Raw genomic sequence first — 24078 nt, 5'->3', positions numbered from 1 at the left:
TTAAAGATGAAAGCATTCAAAATCCACCATGCAGCTCTTCTCGTTAAACTATGTTCATCCATAACCTAGGGGCTGGCAAGATGAAGAGAAGCTTGCAGAAAGTGCATAGTTATGACACAGTTCCCTTTGAAGCTATTCAAAGGTTCAGATATAGAACTTCATCCATTTTAAAAACAGCTTTAGGAAATTGAAGCAAAAGTAAAAAAAAAAAAAAAACAACATGTGAAACTTTTAAAATTAAACTTTGTCATAACCTACAAAACATTACTATTCTACAGCTGTGATTTATTTTTTTTTCCCCTGAAGAACCACTCCTTCCACCAACCTAAATAAACACAGGCTAAGGATTATTTCTCAAAAAAAAAAAACCCCAAAACTGACACACATGACATTACTGATTTTAAAAAAAAAAAAAAAAAACACACAAGAAAAAAATACATTCTCCTCACTTTTATGCTTTGGTTCCCTTTGTACTTAACATATTACTACTGACTACCTTCTCGTCTTCTAAGGACAATTGCCTTCTCTTGTCCTTAAAATGACCATGTAATAATTATGGTCAATTAAAGCTCCCTGAAACGCAATGGTAGTTTTCCTCACGCATTTTTAGTACCGCTAAGATAGTGTAGTAGGTCTGATTTTCTCCTGCATTTTAATGAGAAACAATCTAGTAAAACAGCAGAATAAAAAACAAGTTCAGGGTAAATGCTGAGGACAAACATCCATCCTGAGCAACACAAAGCTAACAGCTTGGAGTCTTCAGCTGAAGGCTCCCCACACAGACATACAGGCCGCAAGGCAGCTGACCAGCTTGTTGCCCCCCAGCCCAGTCTCCCCAGCATACTCACAGCTTGGCTGAACAGGAGCATCTGGTGGCACAAGCACTAAGCACAAAACACTCAGCTCTAGGTCGGTATAACGTAGCCCAGTGCCCAGAGAGGATGCCTTGCCTCCCACCAGCAAATGGAACCAGTGAGCCCTCGGGTGCTGTAGAGTAGCTGGTACTCACCCCACACTCAGAGTCCTGGGGTTGCTCCTCCCCGCTCCCCCAACTCTCCTCCTACACCCCCTCGGTTTATGAAGAAAAGTCTAGAAAACAAACACGAGGACTCACCTGCGTTCAACATGGTGCACTGAAACCCAGGTTCAAACTACATTGAAGGCAGCTGCAATACTGTGAGGACAAGATTCCCTGAGCTGCCCGGTGCCCCAGTCAGCACACCTGGCCTTGTTAGGGCCCAGGTGTCCCAAATCAAAGGAGGAGGAGCCTTTGGCTGTTGGAAATATCCAGCTGGCACAGCCTTATTTGCACCTGGTGCTGCTGAGTGCAAAAATCTCCAGAACAAACAGGTTTTGTGTCACATTTATTTCCACTGAAAAGACGCATGAATACCAGAACACTTAATAGCAGTCAATCCCAGAAGACAGGTTAGATGAAAGCTTTACTTTACAGCCAATTTAATTAATATAAATACTCTGTTTGGTTCATTTGCTACACGAATGCTTTACAGCAAAGCCACCAGTGATGGTTCTTCAGATAAGAGAGATAAACCTTATTGTCATTTCCAAGGGGGCAGGAGGCTAAATATTATCACCACATTCCAGTTTTTAAAGGGTGGCTACAAAGAAGATGGAGACTCCCTTTTTACAAGGAGTCACGTGGAAAAGATGAGGGGTAATGGGTACAAGTTACTCCTGGGGAGATTCTGATTGGACACAAGAAGAAAACTTTTCACAGTGAGAACAATCAGCCATTGGACTCATCTCCCCAGGGAAGTGGTGGATTCCCCAATATTGGACACTTTTTAAGATTCGGCTGGACAGGACGCTGGGCCATCTTGTCTAGACTGTGCTTTTGCCAGGAAAGGTTGGACCAGATGATCCTTGAGGTCCCTTCCAACCTGGTATTCTATGATTCCATGATCTTTGGTTTACTCTGAAAAGAACCAAGTATACTTTACTGCTTCCAGAACGGACATACACTGGGATTTTTATTTTATTTTATTTTTTTTAAAAGAACTGCATTGAACAAATGAGAATTATTTTATTCAGGGTTCTTGAAAAAGAAGCCTGAATATTCTAAACATTCTTAATGTTTTTAATATTTTTAATTTCTTACCACTCAGTAAAATTTCTTGAGTGAGAGGCAAAACATAAGGTGATCACAGCTGGAATGCATTTTACATCGTTACAGCAACACTTTGCTTAAATGCAACTGAAACAGGTGAGCGGTTGGGCACTTTTAAGGGGGGATGGAGGCATGGCTGGCCAAGGTAGTGTTATTGCTATATAAATGATCATGAAGTTGTAGATGTAATTCTTTTTTCATTTATTCTTCCAGGGTGCTTTCCCTTTTGCACACAGACTAAATGCTATTTTGTTACTGGTGCTTTTAGCACAGAACACATTCTGCAGAGCTTCCACAACAAATTCCTCACAGCATTCACCAGCTTGAATTTTTCAATGCAGTTATAAGCACTTCTGCATGCAGACTGAAGGGATCCTCAAATATGTATCTAAGCTTATTTGTAGGCAATAAAGGTATGTTTGTAGGAAAAAATCTTTAGTTGTTAAAACAATACCTACATACATGCACACCCCCTCCTTGCTGTGGTAGCATGAATGCAGCCAAGAGAAAATCAGGAAAGATGATACTCTCTCAATTTATTTTTTTTCCCGTCCCTAAAAAATACTCACTCTATACAAATCTGTTGGTTTTATACAGAGAGCAATTTTACACATATACAATGTCTATCTCTCACCACAGTTCTACCTTTAATGATGTTTTAAGGAAAGGTGGGTAAATTCTTAGCTTTGCATTCATTGCGTACAGTGGCTAAATGAATTTAGTTTGAATACAAAGAGGAGAAAAGACTTCTAAAATATACATGGTGTCCTTCAGATGACAAATAAAGCAGTATAGAAAGGCAGCTGTTTTCAATGAATTGCCTACAGAGTAGACACTTCAGGCACATATGAAGGAACATACCTCAGTCTCTGATGGAGCTTAATTTGCTTTTGCCTACTGCTAACCTGATTTCACAGGAATGATTCATCCTACACTCAGAAATGTTCTATTAAGGAAAATAACATGCCTTTTGGATGTATGCTAAGACATCCAAAATCACTGGAATACCTCTTATTTACAGATATGCCTTCCTCACAATTCCTTGTGCAAAGGCTAGACAGCTCTCCCCTTTTCACTTTTGCATCTGCCTTAATTCAGACATGGAATAGCTGATAAGGTTGAATAGCAGATAAGACTACGTTAGCAATCTCTTTAAAACATATTCATTACCTCAGTGATCACAGATGTTAGGTGTTCAGAGTTTTAGGCAAGATGAAGAGCTTTCTTCCTAGAAATGTTTGATGGCTTAACGGTTTATATACACATGGTCCCCAAAATACCACACCTAAACCAAAAAACTCCAAAACCCCCAACCACCAGAAATAAAGATCAGTGAGAGTGACAAAAAACTGCAGGCAAACCAGTAACTAACTCCTTGGCACAAGCTTTCAAATGCAAGAGTGCTCAAACAGAACATGAATGTTGTTTAACCTCGCCATCTAACATTAAAAGTTAGGCAATTCTTTGTTGACAATCCTTATTTCCATGTGTTCTAGGAGATACAGAATGCTCTGATTCTTAGCAGGAATAAATAATTGCTCCTAGTCTTTCTACATTTCTCTGGCCTCTTGGCAGCACTACAGTAGCTTAGTATCATGAGACACACTGCTTTCCTTCACATAGGTGGCCTTGAGCTTTGATTCTCTGAAGCACATTTGCACTCAGGGAATTAGTCAGAGTGTGGCTGTGGCAGGGTTTATGATCTGACAGGAACCTCTAGTCTAGGAGATTGCCAATATGATTTGACAGAAATTAATCAATCTTCAGCTGTTAATACAGTACTTCTGTGACTAGATCTCTCTCTCAGTCCAACACTGAATCAGGTTTGTATCCCTACCTTAGCCTAACAAATATGAGCTTACACACCCTCCCAATGAAAGTGGAAAATCTAACAGGAGAAAATACCTGTTTTATTTTAACCCTTCCTCCAACTCATTTAGTGAGGAATAATGCTCTGCTGAATATGTCCCAAACTTTGCCTTTCTAGTTTATACCTGTCTAAATCAATGTATTGGGAACTGTGGCAGCTACACAGTATACATCAGACCATACAAATACAGTTCATTCATTTAGGATTTTTCAAAACCTTTTGCTTAAAGGGCTATCTCCCTTCTCCTATGTTTTGTAGAGGAAAGAAAACACAGGTGTCATAGGGGACTATGTGAAACAGGATTCTGCTGTATCTAGCTAAACATTCCTGTCTTTCCCTGCTCTTACAACTCAAAAGAAACACTGTTATTACTTTAATTCAGTTTAAGCAACCAAACTCATAACTGCAAAAGAAATGGAAGAAAAAACATGCTTCTGATCTGTTTCCAAAATAGATAGCAGAGCTGCTACAAGGTTACTTCAAAAAGTCCAGCTAACCTTTCGTAGCATTAGCTAAATTTGGATTCAACTCTTATGACTTGATACAGGAGCTTTTTCAGTTTGATGCCTTTTTAACATGGTGTTGGTAGAAACATCATTATAAAGACAGAGGCTGAAATTTTCAAAGCTATACTGGAACCTGGACTGAATTTTTTAAAAGTTGCTGTCCCTCAGGATCAAAATTCTTCCTGGAAGTCAATAGGAATTGTAAGGCATTTAGACACCTCTGGCTATCTTACTACTCATTCATATCAAAATGAGTGAAATTTCATTTAAACCCATAAGACTCTGTGATTTTCAGCCTAAGATATGATTAAGACAACTTTTATTTTTTTCTGACATGAAGTTTCTCTATTTTGCTCTAGTCAGTTTACAAATCGTGCCATAACATAACCTAAGATGGCAGAAATACTAAAACCCTTCAGTATTCCTATTTATATTGAGTGGCTTATTTGAGTTTTTAAATTATTCAGTAAGTACAATACACATTTCATATTATTATTTCTACTAAAAAGTTGCAGGAAATGAAAGCAGATATCTGTATTTTTTATGACACTGATATGCATTTCAGTTCTGCCTGTCTGCACACAATTAATTCAAATAAGTCTACTAGAAGATACAAACAATAATCAAAACAATAACAGAGATAAAGCAGTACCTTAAACACAGGCAGAGTAACCATAATTTGACTGCCTATTTGGGCAGCAAACTGGTCCCTTCCCAGGCCTTTACAATGATAAAAGCAAATATAAAACTGCTAGAGATCCCTCTGTAGGGAAAGTACAGAATGAGGGGGTAAAGATGCTTGGAAATTAATGACATTAGAAGCTGTAAGAAAATGCTACAGGAAGCAGCAGATGCTGTTTGAATGCACTATAGTAAAAAAATGTACTTTAGATAGGCCTGAATAGATAATTATTTTTTTTTGTTATCTGTTGCTTCTGCTTAGTATATACCTTTGCATCAATTATGCTTTATTTTGAAAAAGCTGGGTTTTAAGGCAATTTGACAGTTTGTCACAGGCTCCAAGGAGGGCTTAGTGACCGATGTTGCGATTTCCTGTGTTGTTACCTGGGAAACAGTGACGCAGCCTAGAAACCATGACATGTTCTTGTGGTCGTTCTTAGAAGAAAGGTAGTATACCCAAAACCGGAGGAAATACATTTAAGTCCTCTGAATCCACTATTCCTAAAATACACTGCCATTTGTCAATGAGAGAGATGTAGGACCACATGGACAGTGTTCTGTAATCCAAGTTTCTTCATTCTATTATGCTAGAAGACTGTTTACATGTAAAAAGTAATGTATTTTTGTATGTAAATGTAAAATATGAATTTACATAATTTACAAAAAAATCACCAGATTTTACAAAACCCTTTATCATTCAATCTCCTTGTTATTCTAGTCAAGCGCCTACCTTTTTTTGGTTTTTTTGGTACGTCAGCCCATTTCATATAGTACGTTTCAAGCATGTTCACTGGGATGTGGGACCTGTTAGAAAACAGTGAATAGCTTATCCTAAAAACCTGCTCCATGTGAAAGATTAAGCTAGTACAAGTGCCAGTTTAAAGCTGCTTCACAAGAACTCCAGCTTCTCCACTGGTACTGTTAGTGAAAGCTGCAACTACGTAAAAACAAAAGAGAATTTAGATTCAATGTAAGTCCTAATTCACGGTCTACCTGAAGACATTCTAGCAGCCTAAAAACTTCTCACAGTATTAATACATCTTAAATGACCTCACTGCTGGAGTTTCTACAACATTTTCTGTGATTCTTCTTTACTTGCAACTAATGTCCTTTTGGAAATATGTCAGTCTGAACAAGAGCACAGTACTGTAATACTCAATGAGATCTATTTAATAAAAACAAATTAGAAAAAATCCTTCCTTATATCAAAAAAAAAAAACGGAACATAATGGTTTCACAACTCTACTTAGAATGTATCACCATTGTATTGCATCTTACTATTTTCTGCTTGATTTTTCCTCCTATTTAAGTGTATTTTCTGTTTTATTTTTCTGTTAAATCTATAATTTACAATTTTTCGTTCCAGAAGCACAATTTCTTTGCCTTTCTCTATTCTTTTCTATCAGGTGTGGTATTAGAAATCATAAGAAAATGGGAAGGAGTGTAATGACAACAGCAGGCAGAAGATTTATCACGAAGATTATAGGCAGATAGGCCAAGTCAAAACCTGTAAGAAAACATATGACACAATCTTTGTGTTAATGTTTTAGTGAGCTCCAAATGTTACATTAGAAAAATTACGACACGTGATAATTGACCGTATTAGCATGGTGATAAAGCTAACTGGAAACAGTATCCTTAAGGTTACAAAAAGCATAACTGGGATTCACACAGAGAATAACCTGGTCTATTTGAGATCTCACAGTCAACATGACGGAAATCACTGCAACGAGCTTCACTAAAAACCCGAGGGTCCTATATCTGGCATTAAGGCAACTGGGCAAGTGAAGACCTACTGGCCCTCCAATGCATGCTTGAGGGAAAAGAAGGGGTAGACTGGGATGAGGTAATGGGGTCAGCTATTTCTCCCTTCAATCCTAAAAGTGTTCATCAGTGTAGATTGCCTCTACTATCCTTGAAGAATACATGTTCTCCATACTCCTACCTGCAATTTGTACAAACAATAACTTTTTCATATAGTCATTGCCTATAAACAAGCTGTTGATTCACACACAAACAACAGAAATCACTCCAAGTTGGTGAATTGTCAGTCAGTAACAGGTTATGACTATTCAGCCAGAAGGACTGTGTAAGCCTGAGTCTCCCAAAAATATGCCTGCTCGTTTTTGGTCTTTTAAGTTCAAGTTTTCTTTATTGTTACTAATTTTTTTAACTCTACACTCTATATTTAATGGAAAATAGGACAGGAAAAACATATAGGTTAGACTTAAGTGTAAAGCCTCTTGTTCTCGCAAACCAGACAGAACTGCTAGCAGCAGTCTTTCTGAAAGATTTTCCTGAGAGGGAAGAACTCTTTTAATGCTTCAAATAGAGCTGAACCAGGCAATATCTCCGAGTCTCCCGCAATGGACTTTAAGTGGGAAATGGGAAACTTTTATCCCTGAATATCATATTGCAGATGTTTGGCCTTCATCCCCTGATTTTCTGCTAATTCCTAATAAAGGATTATCCATCTTGTACACCTAGCTAAATGAACACTGAACATGTGAGTAGCTGGAGAATTTTTTCAGTAGCTTTACACTTCATAAAGATAATTCTGTTTGCACAAGAAGAAGGAGTAGGGCAACCACACAGAGTTTTTGCCATGTACATGAAAGAGGCCATGTTCTGCTTCTTCATTTCTCTGAAGCACAAGCTAATAGTTCTACCAAAGAAGTTAGATTGTGTAGAGGAACATCTTACAGGCTCAAAAGCACCAGGTTAATAAGTCTATCTCACCTCTCTAACACCAGACTGCTACCAGATTCAGAGCTTTATCCGCTGTGAGATTTATCAGAGCCCTGGGAAAAGAACTGAGGAAATGTTTGTCTTCCTCCGTCCACAGCACAGAACAATATTTTGCTAAGGTCACACAGAAATCTCTCACCTAAACAACAAGCTGCCAATGCAGAAGCCCTAAAAGCTGTTAGCCCTGCAATCTCTCTTTATGCCACATGAGTAGGATAGCTACCAGAGGACCGCAATGTTTAATTTAATACCACCATCCTCAACATAGGCACAGGAATGTAACATAAACGATCTAACAGAACCTCTGACTTTAATTTTTTTCATGAAGCCATGAAAACCAGACTGGTCCTGGGTCATCAATCAGAAGGGCCAGCCTGCAAAATCAGGCAACTGAATGGAGTACAGGCCACTGATAGCTATGCTTATGTTCAGCCTTCAGTTTGCAGAGCCAAGTAGCTTGTGGAATCATTGCCTTTTGGGGCAAAAAATGAGTATGAAATGGTCCCTTCCTTTATTTATTGGACTGTTGGTTCACCCCAGTCTAGACCCAGATTGCATCCCAGGATGTTAACAATGTGTTCAGTAAGAGGGCCAGGCTTCAGCTTCAATCTCTACATCGTGGCATAAATGGACTCCCCAGCTCATGAAAATGGTACATGTATGAACCCTCTGCAATATTTTTTCAGAAAGAAAGGAAAGAACTAGTTAATGGTGGTCCGAAAACAGAACAGATAGGGGTAGTTACCTTAAAAATAATTCACATAAAATTGAACATCATATAATACAAACACAAATAATGCAACTTATTTCTGGGACTCTAAAATGTCTCTGCTCAATAAAGAAAGGCTGATATGCTTCATTTCTCTAAAACACAGTAGTTCATCCTTTTTGCTGCTTTAATTTCAAATACTGTTATTTTGAAATTCAACGCTCACCACCCAGCTGAATGTAAAGTCATAAAGTCTAGGAATATGGTGGAACCCATTTTTATTGATTTGTGAATTTTAAATTAATTAAATACTTATTATATGAATTTAATAATCTCATAAAAGGGAATTTAATTGTTTATTTCAAATTAATTAACTCCACTGAACTCATCTGCTACCATATCAGCAAGGCTTCAAGAGTTCATAAAAGCAGCTGACAGTCCTTGTAAACATTAGCTATTCCTAGTAGGACCACATTTAGCTCTCTATTTCACTGAATTAAGAAGCACGAGATAACTTTAATGATAAAAGTTAAAATTCAAAGAAAAACTATAATGCCAGCATTTTGTCTACCAATGGTCTCTCTCACTTACTTTCTTTCAGTTCTAACAGTCTGCCAAGCAAATTAAGGAGGATCCTGACATTTGAGAGATGTGATATTAAAATGTGTGGCTTGGAAGAAATGAAGAAAGTAGTAAAAAATTCAATTGTAAACCTAAAAAATAGATTACAGGGAATTAGCTCTCAATAGTTGTTACGATACGGCATTCTAATGATGAAATGAAATATAGATAAACAGAATATATAACAATCACAATCTGTCATTTATTCTTCAAAAAGATTTTTTAAAAAACTGTGTATTCATTGATCAAACAGCTTTGATGAAAAAGGAATACCTAGATTAAGCACTAGGTATGGCTGCATAGCATTGAATATTTAGTTGTGGACACATTGTAAAATATGTCTATATGGAAAATCTTGCACTAATTTGTCTGCAGAAAGGTCATTAAGAGAAACAAAAATCTGGGAGAATACATGCCACTGCTATGATACTTTTGTGATGTGTGGGTTGCTTGTGCACTTGCTGTAATGCTTGCCAAGGCTAACCACCATTTTGCCATGATTCCCCTGCATTCATATAGAAATCCTATTATTTGTTTGTTAATCAGTGATGAGAAGAATACAAATAAAGAGACAATCCATATCCTCAGGAGTTTACAAACTAAAAGGCAAACTGAACTTCATTAACTGGTGTAAAAAAAAGATCTATAAAAAACAATTATGAGAATTTTTAAATACTAAGGGCTCTCTACATTCTTCACATGTTCTGAATCTTACAGCACTTAATGGTTTTGAAGCACTTATCATCAGGGAGCTAGTAGTCATCAGAATCTCATTACTCAACCAGTCAGATTCCTGATTGCTATCATCCAACAATTTACTAAATCAGATGTGAACATTTAGTGAACCACTATCACATAAGTGGGAGCCCTCAGGGGAAACTACCCTTGCTATTTACTACATACAGAAGAAATATTGTGGGGTTTTTTTTCCCCCGTATAAAATACTCAAAGGTTTCTTAGCCAGGGGTTTATAATGCATTACAATTTATAAGCAATTGGGTTGGCTAGCAGCTGCCAGAAAGATTAGACAGTTGCATAATCATAAGGAAAACCTATTCAGCTCCCCAACTAGTATCAATTAATTGCAGGAAGAGCTCAGAAAAATCGTAAATGATAGCAAAAAAAAAAATCTAAAGAACAATAAGCAAAATATAAAGAACAGTATTATTTAAGTCTATTCAAAAGAAATCATTTCGACAATTACAGTTAAGAGGTAATTATATGTTTGAATAAAGCACACCTATAAAAATCATGCTAACAGAGCTTTAGGACATGATATTTAGCTACAGCCAATAAAAAGGGCAGAAAATAGCCATAGTATCCTGAATAGATTCTGAATCGGGATCTGATTCTGGTCTGAATCTGAAAGTTTCTGCCCCAGGGATAGTTTACAGGGCTTTCTCACTGCACCAAGGGAGGAATATTTCCTGCTGTCCTTAATATGCATGGCTTACACTTCTGTTTTTAAAATGACTCAGTTTTCTACCATACTGCATTAGATCGTTAATTACTCAGTAACTGTTTTCCTACCAAAAATGACTTAGTGCAACATCCAGGGAGCCCTTACTCAGCAGCCTCCCAGTGTAATTCTCCTCTTCTGTCAGCCGTCACCACTTACACATGCTGGCTCTTACGCCTACAGTAAGTGCACAATATAATTTAGAAAGTTATTCTAATCAAATGCAGTTATGCAAATGCCATTCTCTGAAGTCAAGATAAATATAAGAATTTCAAGAATAGCCAGGTCCTAATTGCCACCTGAAGGACAAACCCTATAGTCTATGGTCTTAATACTCTGCATACTAGAATATGAAATCTAGTTACTTGCAAGTATGGCAGCATCTGTTCAAATGTTTCTCTGTTACTCACCAAGTCTCAGGACACATGCAGAAGAAATGCGTCTCTTCTACTTGCAGTGGAGAGCTTTTCAGAAACACACAGAAATTTAGCTTGTGCCTAGAACAAAATCACAGCCTTCAACAACTACCAGTTTTCAAAGAAGCTGCCTGAAATGCAAACTGATACTATGAGAAAGATCAAGATAATCACAGCCTACAAACATGGCTGGACATTTCTTGCATCTCCCTGTCAACTGGCTTATTTGCTGAAAAATTCCACTTCTCAGATCAGAAGTTGTCATCAAATGATGGACACTTTGAGGACCAGGGCAAGAGATGCTTATACTCCAGTCCCTGCTCAAATTACGAGAGAAAAACTATGAATGTAAACAGGAATTCAGGTAGACATATAAATGCCCTGAGTTCTTTGACTCTGGTGTTGGCAGAAATTCTTGCATTTACATGGAGCATCATTTTTAATTGCACAAAAAGAAAAAAACACCACCACACTGATGTTTTCTGTGCTTTTTTTGCAATCACACTTTGCACAATAAATCTCAGTCATGAACTGCCTTTTCAACCTGAAGTGCTTACAGGCAATGCTATAACCCAATGCCACCTTTGGTAAAGGGCAATTATTCTACCCCTCAGAAAAAAACACTCACATCCTAAACAACATATGGAGACTCACTGGACCAGCAGGAAATACACCACCTTTCAAATAGGATACCAAGATGCTCCCACAACTGAAAGGCCCACAAATAGACATTTAAAGATTCTGACACTTCAAAACTAAGCCCAGTGAAGCTGATGTGCTCAGTTACACAGGGCGCCAAGAGCATGCCACTCCAATGCTTTGTACTGCCAGAAGTCTCTCTCTTAATACTGATAAATTCAAGAGCTTTCTCATCTTTAAAGCCCTCATAGATTTAATTGACTGTACCTGGGAATGACCCAATGCTCCAAGAGAAAACTGTCTGAGTCAACGGAAAGGAACTTTGGGGTATACCTGAGTTTTCCATTTGCAGATAGAACACAGAAAACGCAACAGCCATAGCTCTAATATCAGGGAATTACTTGTAAGATGCCTGTAAGTACAAGAATTACTTTTGGAAAACTTAGAGAAGACTTAATGTTCAAGGTGCGTACTGTGTTACTGAATATTATGCTGGTTAAGAAAAGAGATTTTAAATTGCGCAGAAAAAGACTGACACGGCTTTTTTTCCTATTTACGTTTCTATTTGATTAAAGCATTCCAGGCAGTTTGTCTTCAAAACATAGGCTCTTCAGAAAGACAGCTCATCTTATAGAATGACAAAACGGGACAAACACAGCAAACAAAACAAAATGCAGTTATATTAGAACTATATTATACGGTTTTTAGGAAGCGATTCTCTAAAAATCACACCAAAGAAAAATGATGCAGATGGAGACACACATGACATTTTATAAAGGGATATTTTATAAAGTTAAGTGACGTAAAAATGTCTTTTTAACTAATTTGAAAACTTCTTAAACAGAAGAATGGCATCTATCTTAAGGACAATCAATTAGATGCTAAAATATCCAAACAGCCTTTCTTAATGCTTTACATTTTATGCTGTGTAGTGCCTGGGAAATTGGATGCAAAACTGGGAGAAGGCTGCAGTATTTAAATGGGGGTTTTTTCCACTTCTTGTGATAGACTGACAACAGTTTTCCATGGAAAAGTGCTTGTTGAAACAGTGAGACTTCAAATTGCTACTTCTATTCTTGTTACGGAAATTGCATTACTCAATACCACACAGGAGACCTCCTGACATATGCTTTTAACCCTTTAATACAATGAATTTCAAATCCTTCATAAAATAATGAGCAGCAGGCTGGAAGGTGTCTTAAGAGATTATTTACTCCAGCAGTACCTCTAAGCAAATATATGTCTAACACAAGCCATTTTCAACATCTACTTAAAAACTTCCAATAACAGAAATGCCACAATTCCCTAACCCATCTAGTTTAGTAGTTAATCATCTTTAGTACATCAGAGGTTTTTGTAAAATAAAAATAGCACTAAATCAGAAGTTCCCCTGCTGTAATTTCAAAATAGTACTCTTTGTCTTAGTCCCCGTAAGCAGAGAAGCATATTCCTACCTTCCTCTTAACAACCCTCTCATGTATTTGAAAATTCCTTTATTCAATCTCTTATTCAAGAGATTAAATAACCCACATTCTTTTTAGATCAGATTTCTTAGGATCTCTGCCCATGCCGCTTGTTCTCTGGATTCTTCACTTAAACAGGACATTTATAATGAAACCTATATACTTTTATACAATGACAGTAATAATAAAGTTCATATTAAATATCTCAAAATTCCATTCAAACCTGATAAAAACTTTACACTAGAATTACTTAATTGTAATTGCAATTTACAAACAGAAACCATCACATTTGTTTAACGTTACTTTTTTCTACAGCTGCCTTAATGCTTTGATGTGATTGTTGACATGACACAGTTGACATTGTTACAGTTACTCATTGCACATACTCATTCTTTTGTCTGTAGCTACACTTATCATACTGTTACTAAAAGGCATCCTAAGAATGACTGCAATACAATCAGAGGAAAAGCCCGTCTGACTCAGTGTCTTCCTCTAGTTGTCACCAGTAGCAGGTGCTCAGGGGAGGCAAATAGGAACAGGGAATGAACAGAAAAGGGGAAAAGAACAGTGGTACATCTTCCCGGTTTATGGCAATCTGCTGCTTAGGGACTTCCTGGGACAAATGGGCCAAAAATACTGGCATGAATTTAGACAGTAGCAAGCTGATATTTTCTTCTTGTTTTTTATTATTTTCCTATTAATTCTCCATTTTTCATTGGCTTTTTTGATCACTGACACTGCTACGGAACACTCTCAAATAGCTTTTATAGATAGCAATACAGTGACATCGGATCCAAATGTGTCTTCAAGTTTCTGATTGGAATCAGTGCTCCATCTCAGAGCTGCTCACTTAGGAGAAATAATGTCATTTTAAAATGTCTCTTTTACTCCAATGGAGAACAGCCAGAACATTCAAAATAAAAAAAAGAACATTTTTGACACTGACACTTGCATAACAAAATACAGTCTGAAGGAATACTGCCATAGGCAGTAAGGCATTTCAAAAACCCTTCTTTTTTTTCCACTTCCACTGATATAAGCTGCAAGATTTCAGTCACTTTAAATAGGGGAAAAAAAAAGGGGGGGAGTAAGTGAAAGATACCTTTTTATAAGACTTCAACTCTTTTTGTAGAACACAACTGTTAATTTGCATCACCCATGCAAGATTTTCAAAAGACAGCAAGAACATGACTGTTCTGCTGTACAGGGCTGTTCCTCACCAAAGAAAGGAGGGACTTCAAAAGACATATTTTAAAAGCTATATCTTTACTCAACAGCAGCTATAGCTAGCTATTTAAATATGGAAGTTTCTAACCGAACTTCCAAAGTATGACTGCTTCTGGGGTTTAGTTTAGTCATTACACTAGTCAGCATGGTTCCTTATCCCAACCAGATATAGGAAAGAATTGTCTGTCATTGAAAATATAAAAAGTATAGAATTTTTCTGGAAATGATCCAATTAATAACTAAATATACCAAAATAAGCACTCTAAATTAAAAAGACTGAAGCAACGTTATCAAAATATAGTTGATATGGCACTCCAAAAATGCTCTGAAGATGAAGCAGAATCTACTGGTCTAGGTCACTACACTTGTCCACGTGGAGGTGAATTCAACCAATACCAATGCTGGATCACCTCTCACCTAGTGATAAAAATAACTTGCAGTGTCTTATTAAAATCTGAATTTACACTACCTTGACATGATCCACACATGCTATGAAATCATACTACGTGGTTTAATAGGCTAAGCTGATTATGTTGACACTTTTTGGGGGAAGAATGTGGCAGGGAATGGAAAGGTTAAATAGACCACTTTGCTTTAGCAAAACCAAACAAAAGTTCCCTTAATTATTTGGATAGCAACTATTAGTCTGTCTGCTGGTTTTTTGTGAGCATCAAATGTCTTATAAATCTAAATTTCTCATTAGTTGGTGATTAGATAGAGCGTCTGATTAGATATAATTTTGGGATCTCAAGTGCAAGAGGCATAAAACTATTTAAGCCTTTAATTCCTAATAAGAATAATATGCTGGTTTGGGATTTTGCTGGTTTCAGTGGGTTCTGAGTCCCAGGGAAGGTAGATAAATCGTAAGAGCTATGTAAAATACCATGAGATTGGCAGACAGTAGTACCATTAAGACCTGTCTGAAGAAGAAAATTATTCAAAAGGAACTCACATGCACAGCTTTAGCATGCTTTTGTTGCTTTTTTCGCTACCATCATACATTATTTTAGAAGCTTTGTATCCATTAAATTAAAAAAAAATTCCTCTCTGTAAACCTAGTTAAGTAGGCTTTGTGTTCGTATTCCCTCTAACTGAGACCACTCAATTTATTACAGATTACTTCCTCTTCTCCATCCTGTAGAAACAAGTAATGAGTAAAGGAAATTTACTCAAAAAAAAAAAAAATCAAAAGCAAAAAACCAACTATCTTTTAAAGTTAATTTAGTAAATGTGGCTATGAAGAACTCCTCCACAGCAAAAAAACCCCCAATACTTAAATACCTTTATTTTAAATATAAATTCAAACATCTTTACTATATGACTGGACAAATACAGGTTAATGTCTGAAAATGTTTCTGGTTTAACATGGGTTTTTTATAGCCTTAAGTAGCTAAAATTCATACAATATGCCCTAATGTTTGATAAAATATATATCAAATAGTGTAATAGTATATATATATAGTATACATACTATATACAGTATGATATATAATAGTGTATATATAGAAAAATAGCTGCGAATAAATAAGATTTATTAGCTGTGAATAAATAAATAAGCTGCATATCAAGAAGTCAGGAATCCCTGTGTTTACACACACGTAAGGAAAGATATAATGGCTGTAAAATTCAACTATTGAAAGTAGCCTTTTCATGCTTTATCTTCTTTGGGAAAATTATTTGAAGAAAGTCAAAAGTGAGAAGACTTGATCCTACAAGCCAAATCACATTTAATAGTTTTAAAGACCCTTTGAACAGCAGCAAATGGACTTTTTTGGCCTAAGATCATCTAACAGTGGGCAAGGGTGGGAGCAAGGGAAGTTCAGCCAGTGGAATCATCGGCTTACATGAGGGACAGCATAGGCATGTGATAATTTGTGACCTTGAAATCAGAGTTGATTTTCGACCATATATAATTTAGACAACAGGTGTACAGCAAGAATGAGAAATGTTATCCCCAGGATCCAAGTCCAATGTCAATTTCAACAGAATGCATCACGCTCTGTATGCTCCTCTCAATGAGATTTCTAGTAATTAAAGACCAACGGAATCAAGAATGCTTGACTGGACATATTTGATTGTCTTTAAAAAGATAAGAGATTTCCCTGATTACAGGTAAGACAGTCCAATCTGATTTGTTTTCTTTGGATATGTTGGTATTTCAGGCTAGTGCTAAGAAAGAGATGCAAGACTATGTAGAACCTTTGCCATTTCTAGCCAGCAGTTAGTTCTGTGAACAATTCATTACACTTAAAGAACTATTTGTGTGAAGATGTAGTCGTCAATGAGAGTAACACCCTACAGTGCTGGCAAACCTATAACCTGTTTTTGACTTCAGTACTTCCCCACTCCCACAATTTCATTTCAGAGACAAATTTAAAGGAGGAATTTTATGCATTGCTGTTTGCCCACAACTCAAGCAGCTGAGCAATTCCTAATTTATGTATTTGTTGAAACACCATTCACTCTGAAAGAACTGTATAAAAATGTGAAGGAATTGGATTTTATTTTCCAATAATAACAATGTACCATTTTTTCAGATTATTGTAACTAATTATTTTCTTAATCCATCCATTTGTCACCAGCAATGCAATCTTTTGCAATCAGCATGTTTTTGATTGAACTCCAACCCTGACACTTATTTTAGACATTTAAACAAGAAAACAATTCAAAAGCAAACCCTTTATTTAATATGAGAGGGAAAATTGATTTTGGTATGGGTGTAGAAAAGTTCCTTGACTGAAATTATTTTTATCAGGTATGATACAGACTCAACAATAGTAGGTCAAAACCTGCAGCTTTGCATCTAAATGCGGTAACCAAAATATTATTTGGGCATTACTAAAACAAGTCTAGAGTGTATTAATATTACATCTATTATTTCTTAAACACCTTTATTTTGTACCAAGAGGAACTTAATACTTCGTGTACTGACAAAATGGATTTATAATTTTTATTACTTTTTCACATACCTCACCCATACGCTTTGTGTACAAATACTCAATGATATTGATTACTTAATGAAAGCATTTATGTGAATGTTCAGAAATATCCTAAAGGGTTAATGACTTAAACTACACTTCACTTCATTAGGATGAATGTATTTATTTGTAAATCTATCTGCATTGCTTTGCATATTCAATAAGTAGAGTTAAAATTATGAACCAATGAAGCCAATAAAATTTGCTATGTCAAATTTATAACAAGAATGAATAGATACATTTAAACACTAATCATTTCTGCAAATGTTTTAAGCAAATAGGTATATGAAGAGCTAATACTGAGAGCACTTACAGAATCAAGTTCATATAAGTGGAACTCATTTAATTCTCTGTATGCCCAAGAAAATCAAGATAAGATTATATAAAGGTACAAAGTTTGTTGGCTGTGTGAATATGTCACCTAAAAAAAATAAATCCTAAGCTACAGGCATGTATATAAACAGTACTGAGTACGTTTAAAGATTCTTTTCTTCAGTACATTTCAAGTAATAAGTAATCTCACCTTGCAAAAGCCCTGAAAGGTCTCCGAATAGGGAATTATGAAGATCTAAGTATAAAAATGAAGAAATTGGCAACTTAGGCTTTGGTATTTTTTAATTCCAGTGAACTGATTCCAATCTGTTCTGAATGTTTGTTTATACAAATTCATCAATACAAAAAAAAGAATAAATAGAGAGGTCAGGCTACAACAAAGTTGAGATACAAGATGTCTGTAGTTTCAAAATATAACGTTAGAGCAAAACTCTATGTTTAAAGCTTCTACTCTATTTTCAGGCTTTCATTATTTTTACACATTATTCATTTATTTCTAGCAGCACTGAATATCTTAAGAATATTCACATCTTACTCCTTATTTAAACTAAGAATGTTTAATCATACTGAACTTTGATTAATGCTTTTCAGGCTTTACTCTGCTGATTGTTATTTTCATATTTGGGCAGCTTGATAAATATTACCATGTACATTTAAGGAAAATAATTAACTAAATTGTTTTTTCTCCCCTCTGAAAGTAATTTTGTTTATACGCTTGCTCCCCCCAAATCTGAGCCAGAAATGGAAACATCCCATTTATCAAAAAGATTAGGCACTATAAATTGTAAAATTAAATATTTAGACATCTTAGTAGAATGGATTAGATGTTAACTGTGTCATCTTATACAAGGAAATATCTATTAAAAATACATTTCATAGTAGATATTTTCTCCTAACACTAAAAAGCTGGGAAACAAGAAATTCTTAGATTATTGCCAAATTGAAAACCATACATAATTCAGCACACAAATTGAATTTTAATCTTTTTATAATGTTTGGGGAAATACTTTATGCTTTTGAGAACTCAGGGAGATAAAGAACATTACAAACCAAATCAATGCTTTTATGTTCTGTCAGAAATTATACAATAGCTAATAGAAATCAGTTCTTCAAATCAGTGATAGGAATAGGAAGCACCTGGAACATTGCAGATTCACATCCTATTTTACAGGATTGTTCAAGGAAATTAAAAAAAAAAAATGGTATGAGGAACTGGGGAAACTTTTCCTCTTAAAAGGGAACAGAGAACCTCTTTAAGACTTTAAACAGAGGAAGAGACGAAAGAAGCAGCCACCCATCAGTAGATGTTGCTGCATTTTTCTACTATGCCTTTCCAGTGAACTACCTTATGACTATATCTCTCCCTGCAAACCGGTTGTGGTGGCCTCTTAGAGTGCCTCCTTTTTCATAAATCACTGGTCTCTAGTAAAATACAGTTTTTTCATACCCACCAAGGACAAAGGGGATTCTCAGTCTGAGAGCTTTAAGGGACAATACTTCCAAAACCACTGCCTTTAGGATTGGTAGACGGACCACCACCAACAACAAAAAAGCAATCAAACAAAACCCATTACAGTTGGTGTCAGTACAAAGAAAGAATCTAGCAGAAAGAACCAAGACTGGCATTTCATTCACGCTGTGAAAACACAGTATTCCTTTAGAGCTGTAATAAAGATGCCCTTCTTAAATCTACAGTTGTTTATTCTGTTTCTGTAACATTATCAAATCACCACAGAACCATCACAGGATACATATCAAGGACTATTTGATTCATGAGTAACCCCACACAATAAATTCTGCTTAGTTTGGCTCAACAGGTCTACCAGAAGCTGTTTGTAAAAAAGCAGTTGTTTCACCACCTCACCCCCTTCAAAATACTGTGAAAATGCCTTCATGGCAAAACAATGCTAGTACATAAAAAGAGCTTATTACAAGACACATTTACTAACACTTGACATGTAAATGTACTCTTCTCCCCTTCTTCCCCAATTTTCATAACTTGGAAAAATATTTCTGTTCCTTAGGTACTTTTGTATTGGAGCTTTCAAATTATACCCAAAACCATTCCTCAATATATAGGATGAGTTTTTAGCAGCAGGGAAGGACAGCTACCCTTTCTTCTTCAACTTTACAGCCTAGGCATTTTGTGAGGTCTCTGATGTCCAAGCTAACTATTCCTACACCTTGTGTCTTTGGGCAGATCTGTGAATGAGGTCGCTGTCTCACCCAGACTAGCCTGCAGATAAGAGTGCTAAGGTAAACATATTGTTCACTGCTGGTACACGGTGAATAATGAACTTCAAAACCAGGATACCTACTTGAATTAATGGTGTCCAAGATTTCCATGCCACATAGTTGCCACTCATCCTGATGCTAATCCCAAACCAGACTTTCTTGGAATGTACTGCTGTTTCAGCAGATGGTTACACATTCGGAGGAATTAGTCATGGTGTTAACAGAGAAGAAAATAACACAGAGTTGGCCAAGATCGTGTTTATTTCTCTTTTACTACTACTTCTGCTCATTCTCAGCCACATTTGAGATATTATTCTCATATCAGTGTTAAAGATTAGCTGTTTCGCTGTGGCAGTTGATTCATTTTCCTTTATAGGTTATTGGATTTTGTTTGATATTAAATTTTTCAGTTCTTCAAGTGCTAGAAATTAGGAAGATAAGGTCCATCAGGAAAGTTAGCACCATACTTGCGAGCACAAGAAGAAGGTTATGCATTAGAAATACACCATTTTTAAAGAGGAGACTGGGAAAAAAGACCAGGAACTGCTGTCTGCACTTCAGTAGAAGAAGCGACAACTAGATCCAGGCCTTGGGTCACCATTAACAGCACAGTTAGTTCAAACAGCTCTTTAATATTTAATTTTGTATGTATAATTTTAAAGCCATTACACTTTTGATATTTGCAGATCTAAAAGTCATTTATTTGTTGCACTAACATGGATACAATCATAAAATAGAAGATGCAGTACTATTCCAGCAAAACTGGGGAGGACAGGGAAAGTGGCTGGGATTTTTGCCTCAGGTTAAATTTTCAGTTGCTTTTATTTCTCAAGACCACTTTGGATGGTCAGTTTTCCACAAACAGCACTATTTTGTGTCATACACTTTAGACAGAATGTCCCGGTTTGAGGTAAACAGAACCAACTTCAAAGTTCAAAAGTGAATGATGACATATTTTTTTATTATTTGGTTTTACTCCTCAGTGTTCTAAAACACTGAAGCTGATTTACCAATGAAGCAATTACTTCACCCTGTGGAAACCAACAGACAGATTATTTAAATCGGTCACAGAACTGAGCTTTTGCACTCTTTCAAACAATCAGATACATTAACCAAAAAAAACCATACACATTTCCTACCCTTCTCTCTGAAACAAGGATTCGCTGAAGTCACAGTGTATACCTCATTACTCTTGGCAATTGTATAGTAAATATGACACCATTAAATTCATTCATTTTCTGATAATTAGGAATTCCTGGAAAGGGGCTTTTCGAAACAAAGCTATGTTCCTGATTAGAAGGGAGAATGAACTAGAAAAAAGTTACTGGGCGAGACCCATATTTCAGTAGTGCAACAATAACTCATGCCAGATGAAAATCTGACCTGTTATTGTTCCAAACGGATTGTGTCCATTTTCTTCATAAAATGAAGTTAATCTTTTAAATGCCCAAATGGTCTCTAGATTACACAAAAGAACGCCAAGAATGAATAGAGAGGTTGTTTCCTTTTACCTGAACAGGAGTAAATGTCAGTCTGCCTTTATGAAAAGCATTCTATGTTTCTTTTCCAAAAAGCATTCTTGAAGCAAGCAATAGAAAGCATTACAGTGTCAGTAACTGCCAATAGTTACAACATTGATATGAGTAATCCTCTTTAGATGTATGTCAGTACAAGTCAATGGGTCCTGGTTGTACTGACACGAGGTTCTAATGCTAGAGATGAGGTCATTATTTCATCAGAAATCCTATGACTATTACATTATTGTGTGGCAAGAAAAAAAAAAACACACACAGGAAAACAGACCATAAAGACACACACATATTTATATATTTGTGGGGTGACAAAAAGAGTAGCGCCCATTTAATTAAAAAAGCCTACCAAATTAAATGAAAAATACATTTCCATCACCTATGATGAAGACCACTATACACAGAAACAAGCAAAAATAGAAAAAGCCTTTGTGTATAAACTCTTAGACAGACACAGTCATTTATACTGAAGTACACAAAAAAATGAATAGTTGGGAATACCCTGTCCCTTGCATGAAGGGCTCAGCACCAGCAAGATATTATTCTATTGTAGCAAAAGGAGAAACATGCAGCTTCTCAAGGTTTTTCCAGGATGATCGTGTAACACATTTCCGGGCACAGGAAATAGGAACTGGATAAGATAACACATAGCACAAGGTTCTGTATATTTTATGAGCTTGTTCACCTCCAAAACTTTCAAATCTAAGTGCAAAAGCTTATACGTCAACGAAGCATAGCAAGTGAATTCAGGATCATCTTTCTGAGCTAGTGGTCTTTTAACGGCATTTTAAGTAATCATTTAATAGCACTGAAGTCAGAATTACTGTAGCATCTAAACTTAAACAACTTGTTCTGTAAGTACAGACCATACACTATCATCTGTGAAGAAAACCAGCAATCAAAATATTGAAAGTAACTTCATTTCTCTATCTTAATCATAAATTTTAACAGAACAAGGCTGCAGAGAAAAAAAAAAAAGAAAAAAAGAAGAAATTTATGAAGCAGCATTAAGAGCTGAAGAAGGCAACGCTACTTTCCCTCACCAACACACAGACACTCACAAAGTTCCCATTCTGCAGGAGATGTTTTGTTGTTAGCTTCCTTTGTTTGTGCCTTTGCACATACTCTGTTACATGGAGCACTGCAGCTTACATCTTCCTGCTTTGCTCTGCTAACTTATGCTGCTCAACACGGAGCAGATCGGAAACATCTTGTCTCACTTAGGAAAAGTGATTCATTCTCATACTAATGGACTGATTATATCTGGAATAATTTGATAGACAACCGAGCATGCAAATTGCGTCTTTAAATTCTATTTCAATTGCAGATTAAGATAAAGAAAATAGTAAGAAAGCTAAAATTAAATGCTTATAAAGTTGAGGCAATTGAAAAATTTGCAGTAAGACATGAGAGGTAAACATCTACGTTTCAGGATTATCCTACCTCTTTTAGGTTTCCACGGGAGGGTGGGGGCCAGGGGGGGAAAAAAGAAATATTCAGATGGTTTTTATCTGCTAAGAATTTTTTTCTTTATGTTTAAGGAGATAAATATACACAGACGCATATACTTTGTATACATAGTTAGAGAAAGTTGATGTATATACCTGTACTTTTACCAGTTAAGATAGGGTCCTGAAAATGAAGCAGCCATGCTTTTGAAAACGGTGGAAGCCATCTTGCGAAAAAAACAAATATGCAAGACAGAAATGAATGTTGAAATACGAAAGAGGAAGGACTGCATACATAACAGTCAATAGGTTTGTACGAGGAACATGAAAGGTAGCAATTATATTAATAACAGTCATTTATTTCAATAGATTAAGTGCGTGTTGATGGTCCCCAAATAATGAGTGGTAATCAAGCTGGGCACTTAAGTGACTGCCCGAAATCTGTGTCAGAGGAAAGAATTAAATTTTGATTTCCCAAGGCCTCTGGGCTCTATTTTGTTTAAAGAAGAATTAGACATACATACACAGGGTCAAAGAGGAAATTACAAGAATTTATAATTCTTAGGTAAGAACATGATAAAATGAGCATACGAGTAAACTGGCTGACAGGTGAGGTGTGAGGCGGAAAAACAAGCCAGCAGATCACAGCCTTTCTCAGTCAATTCAAGTTTTTGTTGACAACTAATGAAGGAGAGCGATGGTTCCTCTCTTTCACTCCTTTTCTAAGTTGTTTCCATTGTCGCCAGCAAAACAGCATGTAATGGCCTAAGTGCAGAATACTAAAATATTAATTCCTGTGCCCTAGTTTTGCGCTCCGTGCACCCTCCTGAAGTGTGATAAGTTACTTATTTTGGTTGCCTGATAAAAAATTGATCGATTCTGATCAGTGCAAACCTTTTAAAAAGCCTATTTTTGCTCAAGTGTAAACCTAAAAGCCAGCACAACAAAGCAGCTTTGGTGCATTCAAAAAGAAGAAAAGCACAGTGCAATATCACAAATGAAACAGTTTTCAATAAATTATACTGAATGATAGCAGTTCACTCTTTCAATGCAAAAGAGTATCAAGTCTGATAAATTCACAGAAAATG

The 24078-nt window shown here is 36.2% G+C and overlaps 1 protein-coding gene across 2 annotated transcripts in view; it reads right to left on the bottom strand.

The window, feature by feature from the left end:
* The window catches only part of CLSTN2 (calsyntenin 2), a 393047-nt gene that overhangs the window by 188853 nt on the left and 180116 nt on the right, over positions 1 to 24078 (bottom strand). Inside the window, exon 1 of one of the 2 annotated variants that reach the window (XM_054206960.1) lies at positions 22604 to 22688. The exons of the other annotated variant lie outside the window; for it this stretch is intronic. The gene's annotated coding sequence lies outside the window, so the exon portion shown is untranslated. Of the gene's footprint in view, positions 1 to 22603; positions 22689 to 24078 lie in introns of those variants that run through there. 2 annotated transcript variants of the gene reach the window in all.

This window comes from Rissa tridactyla, chromosome 6 (assembly GCF_028500815.1).
Source record: "Rissa tridactyla isolate bRisTri1 chromosome 6, bRisTri1.patW.cur.20221130, whole genome shotgun sequence".
In the NCBI taxonomy this organism is placed as follows: Eukaryota; Metazoa; Chordata; class Aves; order Charadriiformes; family Laridae; genus Rissa; species Rissa tridactyla.
The sequence above is the reverse complement of the archived record's forward strand: the minus strand, read 5'-3'. Positions and strand labels throughout refer to the sequence as shown.